A 6,000-nucleotide genomic window follows, 5' to 3' on the forward strand; every position below is an offset into this window, starting at 1 on the left:
TCTCTGGCTGCTCATGTTCACCGACAGTCAAGAGGAACCATTTCGTCCCTCCCCCTCAATGTCAACTGCGTAAAATGATTTTTTTCCACCTTAATGAAGGTGACGGACGATGCCATGCATGGACTCGAAGGCTTGTTGGAGCCACATGCTCGCCATTGTCTTACTTCCAACTGATTTGAGAGGAACTGCTGTGCTGTGGAAGTTGCACGGCTGTTGTGTGAAATGTCACCTGCACTGTCCAGCGGGGGACATAATCCAGGACAGAGTTTATAATTTCATGAAGGATTTGTAGAAACGGCCAGAGTCGACCCCCCCCTCCCAACTGAATTAAAGCATCTGTGGACAATATCACCAGTACACCAGATGAGCTAAAACTGAAGGTCATCGCCATGGTTACTTTGCTGTTTAAATTGGAGTATGTTTAATCCCAATCCTCTGGCATCTGAAGACATTATCGCCACAAATCCCACCGCCTGTCACCACGGGGATGAATCTACTGCCCTTTAACAGAGGCAAACTTGTCTGTGGTGGTTTCTAAAGGGAACCACACACGCTTCTCTTCTGGTGGGTTACCCTTTACCTCCCCCACAAAAAAGCATATCTATGATTATATTATTGTAGGTGTGTTTGTGTGTGTCCGTGTCGGGGTGGGTTGCTGAGAGCTGATTTCGTATCAGGAAAATCAATAAGGTTCTTGGAAATTGGCTCGCCATCAGACGCGGTCACGCTCCTTTCCTGGTTTTGTCATGGCTACATTTTCTGCTAAAGGTGGCATCCAGCGGCGTGGCCATGGAGGCTTCATTAGTGCACGCTAAAAACCCGGGATACATATTTCTTTTCTATTTCCACAATAATACTCTATCAAGCCCCCCTCCACCCACACACCACACACACACACACACACACACACACACACACAGTCTGTGTGGAAAAGGTTTGTGATATAGTGATGATAAGAAATGTACTTATAAGAAGATATTCGACCTTTTTTTTTGATTGTGTTTATCTTCCTGGCACGCAGCAGCAGTGTTGTGTGTGTGTGTGTGTGTGTGTGTGTGTGTGTGTGTGTGTGTGTGTGGACTCTCCGCAGGAACGTTCGGAGGCCTTTTTTCATGTGATGTTCTCATGTTGTGCCGGTGCTTTTGTCCGTATACTCCAGGTGGCCCACTTTCTTCCCACAGAGTAAAAACATGAACATTTGGTTGATCGGGGAATTTAAATGGCAGCTCTGGTGTACGAGCATGAATGTTGTGTGTGTGTGTGTGTTGTGTCCTGGGATGGACCTGTCCAGGGTGTATTCCTGTCTCTGCTCTGCTAAGAAAGGATCCACTGCCTCAGTAAAGAATTCCTTTTCTTCAAGTATTGACAAGGGTGTTGGCCTCAGACGGCTCCCCGGCTGGACCGGTGCCGTGCACTGTAGCCGTGGTGACATTGTCCCATTAATGTACACATGCTGGAGTGGTTGTGCAGCGAGGCAACAAAACTTTAAATCATTGACCAGCTGCTTTCAGTTGAGACATAGTCAATATCCCAGAGTTTACGTGACGGATGGTAAAGGCACTAACATCGCGGGGTCTCGTGGCCATATTATAGGATGTGGAAGTTGTCACCATAATTTCCAATAAAATCAATCAATAAATATGCACGTTTATGAGTTTGATTTGGACTAAACCTGTATACATTTCAAAGTAGCATTAGATTAAACATTATTGATTCATTTTATTTGATAAAAAAGTACAATCATTTCATCACCGAGCTGCAGGTATTAAAGTGTATTTCTTAAATATGTCACCCCTGAGACAGGGGCAATAGGAATAATCCAGGCTGGCCTGGAACAGACGTTTATAACATCTCTTTCAGGGCCGATGCTGCTCTTGTGAACCCAAACTGTTCATGTGTGATTCAGACCTCAGAGGCTTAAAACATGGGTGAGACATTTGGTGAGATTATAGTGAGCCTTGACTCGCAGACCTGAACCGGCTCCATCCTTCACTTCAAAGAGCTCGTGACTGATCCGTCCCCGCCGCCTGATGAGCGTCAGATGTCTGTAACAGGAATTTCCTTTTGTTTTATTAATTTTACCTTCGTTACATCAGAACTGTGGTCAGAAAAAGATAATTGTAATAGAATAAGACATGATATTAATGCTCTGGAACTGTTAGATTTGTTTAAATCTACCGTTGCTGTTGAAAAACAGGCTATTTAAAAAAAATCAGCTCCTTGCTTCACTGTTGATCATTGAAGTCACTTCCTGTTCCAGTCACATGACCGACCGCCACACCAGGATCTTTAGTATATGTGACTCCAGGACTCAAGTCAAACACCAACTCAGATAAAGTTGAGTTCAGGAAATTCGAGTGTTTGTGACACATGACCGATGTCATGATTCATGTCCAACTTTAGGAAAAAAACCCAGATTTTCCACTCGGAATTCCAGAATTCTCCTGGATTTTACGGTGAAAGGTGGGAGAGTTTGCCCTCTCTGGCTGTCACTTGTTTTGCCAACCTGTTTTATCCGGTGTTTGCATTCAGGCGCCCTTTGGTTTGGTGTGACAACATCACTCACATGTTTTGGCCACAGTCGTGCAGGCAGGAAGTGCAGCGGCAGGTAAATCTATAGGTGGAGGCTGGCACAAAGAAAACAAACCAATCTATTCACCGATCCCAAACGGAGCGCCATCATATTCTTATGCTGCGTCGGGGAGGGTGGAAATGTGCTCACGGGAAATGAGAGCGTGTGAGACATTGGCTGTGTTTACAATCACCCGGGTCCTGGCTGGTCGGCCCGGGTTCACCCAACGGTCACTGGTTCTGAGGTCTCCGGGTCTTGGGTCTTTTTGAAAAAGATCTGTGAAGCAGAATTAAAATGATCTACCTCCGGACGGAGGACCGTGAGGTTTTTTGGTCTTTGAAAGCGGGGAGAGGAGAGATACAGAGAGCGAGCGGAGGAGAGCGAGGGGGCTGCGGAGGGGGGCCGAGAGGAAGAGGAGAAGAAGAATTATGTGTAATGAGTGTGTTCCCTTGGCTGAGCTACTTTGAAATGTGCCTAAATAGCCCACCTTCTGTGAGGCCAGTTCCTGGCTTGAGGGCAGGCAGGAGCCCACCGAGAGAGGCCGAACCGACAGGAACCGCAGGAGCAGCACGCTCAAATATTTGAATAAGAATTTCCTCTCTAAATCCTTTAAGAACTGTGAAACTAAGTGATTAACGTGACCATAATGTGCTTCAGATGAAAGAGAACGAAACACCTCTGTGAAATTTAATCCCAATTAGGCCCACGAGAATTCTTTTCAGCGAAACATTTGGACGTTTATGCTTTAAAAACACGTTTTGTGCGATTCTGTTGGTGGTAAGTTGGTGTGCAGTGAGTCTATTCTGAACCTGCTCCAGCTACTTCATCGCCCCCTTTTGGTTGGTTGCACTATTTGATCAGAAGCCGTTTGGTGCCATTTTGACCAGTGGAATTAAACGCGACAGGTTTTGTTTGAACCCCCCATTAAACAGCCATAAAACTCTTCATTTCCGACTGGCTGCAGCTCTGCTGGTTCCGGATGACGTCACCTGCACAAGGCGGCTGCACTTTTGTTGGAACTATAACATTTTCATGCACAGCTGGAACAAAATGGCATCTTTTGATTGATGCTGAGTGATGATTTGAAACGTCATTTTTAAAACATTCCTATAAGATGTCCTCTTTACTGTTACACCGGTAACAGCACATAACTGCTTTTTAAAATTTCACGTTTCATACATAACTTGATTCCCAGAGACTTAAGATAGAAATATTTCGCATAACTGGATCTATTCCAAGTCAGACACGCTGGGAGCCAGTAAATACGGCACCACAGCCATATGCTCACAGTGGTTTTTTAGCTCCTTCCACTCCTGAGAACACAATATTTGCCCCATACCGGTTTCTGCTTAAGCTGAGTTGTCTGTCTATTTATATCTTTCCCCACAATATGAGCAAAGAAGCAGGGTTGGTGTAGAGAGGAGGCTCGTGTGATGAGCTTTTTGTAGAATTCGCCACAGATCAGTTAGCGGTGTTCTGTGTCTTACGGGTGAAACCGGAGCTCCATCACCTCTCTCATTTAGGAGGAAGAGGCTGGAACGTGGAGCCGTGGGGGAGGGTCGGTTCTGCCAAGGTGAGGCTCATGGTGCCGAGTGCATGTAGAGGGAAAATAGGCTAACAAAGTTGAGAGGAGAAAAGCAGACCTTGGAGCCAAAACCAAATCACATCAGTAACAGCAGCGCCCGGGCGTGGGGGCACGCTCAGTCAGCCATGCCGCTCAACTGGGATAATTAGTTTTGGAAAGGAATATCAACTGATATAATTGAGCATTCTCCACTAATGAAGATCCTCTGTGTGTTGTCACTGGCGAGGTGCTAATTGACGGGAGAGGGACGGACCGGCTGAGCTGGCAGAGGAGGGGGTGAAGGGGCTGAGCGGGACGGGCTGTTAAAGCGCGGCCAAACCAAAGGACAACCAAAGGCTTTTCAGGTTCAGTGGTCTGCATTAGACAGGTTTTATTTAGTAGCAAGCGGATCCCTGTTTGCTTTCATTTGCGCTGAGGCCCGTCAGGCCGTCAGGTGGGCTTCACGCTACACCGTTAGCTGCGTTCAAAGTTTGGCCAGTGTTGCAGCATTTAAACAGATTACACAAAAGAGGACAGGGCCTAAAAGGAATCATGGGAGTCCAAGGGACGGGGAAGGGGGGGGGGGACTTTTGGGGTTGCACAGGTCGCTCTGGGGGTTTCGACCGAGGCTGAGGATTTGAGCAGGGAGGGCTGTGAGGAGGGGTCGTGGTGAAAATCGGTTGAGGGAATAATAGGAAAGCAAATTGGTTTTGACAAGTTTGGGGAGCTGGAAGTAATGCAGTCCTTTAAAGGGGAGATGAGAGAATATCCAGCAAACTATGAGATAATCAGGGGTGCTATTCAGGAGCAGGCGGATGAGGTGGAATGGAGCCAAAACACAGGGCCTGCCGGTGACCTTTAGAAGAATGAGGAGCGAACCAGCCACAATGCTCATGCAGGCCATACAGGGGGCGACACACCGAAGGGAAGGAAGAGACGTGTCCAAGCCTCACTCTACATATACATCAGATGTCCTGTTTATGCCGATCAATGGGCACGAAGACAGAAAAGCAGACAGTGAGAGGAAGCGACAGAAGGATATTTAGGACAGCAGGCAGACAGCCATTTCTGGAATCAGGCATCATTCCTAACAGCAGCCCGATCGGCTCCACTGGCATTCAGACTGCACGGAGACGGAGTGACGCAGCACCGCCAGTTATAGGTGTTTGAACACAAACAGGGGATTAACAGTTCCAGCCATGGAGGCGATGGTAAATAAGGCAGCAAACAGGCCCGCTCCACAGGAGAGCACGTCTAAACAGGAAAATGATTTCACACTCATTTCATATCAGTGTTGGTGGGTAATGGGGTCATGGGTCAAGTTTATACTGTCCAATTTGCTGGAGCCGATTTGATGTGGAGGACGGGGAGGAGTGCATCCTGCCAGGTGCTTCCCAGAGAGAATCATGTTCTACAGGCTGACAGCACAAAGTCCGAGGGAGACTGCGTGTTCGGGGGCCGTTAGAACACTCCCGATCGTCTCAAAGGCGCACGCATTTAAGGTAATGTCAAATATCCCAATCAGCACGGCGATGCCACATTTCAGACAACCTCGTACAAACACAGCACAAGGAAGACACATGGGGGTCTGAGGGCTCCTCACACACACACACACACACACACGCACGCGCGCGCGCGCACACACACACGCACACACACACGCACTCTTTTTGTTTCATCTCTGTGTGCAAATTGAAAATCTAGATCATGTTAAATTTGAGTTCTTTGAAAAGGGGGAATATCCAATTTAGACCCTAATGACCTAGCAGATAAGCCAGTGGCACCAGTAACTAGTATCATCAAAACATGATCTGAGCACCAGATTCAAAGTTGATTACTCAAAGTAGATCAATTGAAAATAATT

Source organism: Takifugu flavidus, chromosome 11 (genome assembly GCF_003711565.1).
Source record: "Takifugu flavidus isolate HTHZ2018 chromosome 11, ASM371156v2, whole genome shotgun sequence".
Classification (NCBI taxonomy): Eukaryota; Metazoa; Chordata; class Actinopteri; order Tetraodontiformes; family Tetraodontidae; genus Takifugu; species Takifugu flavidus.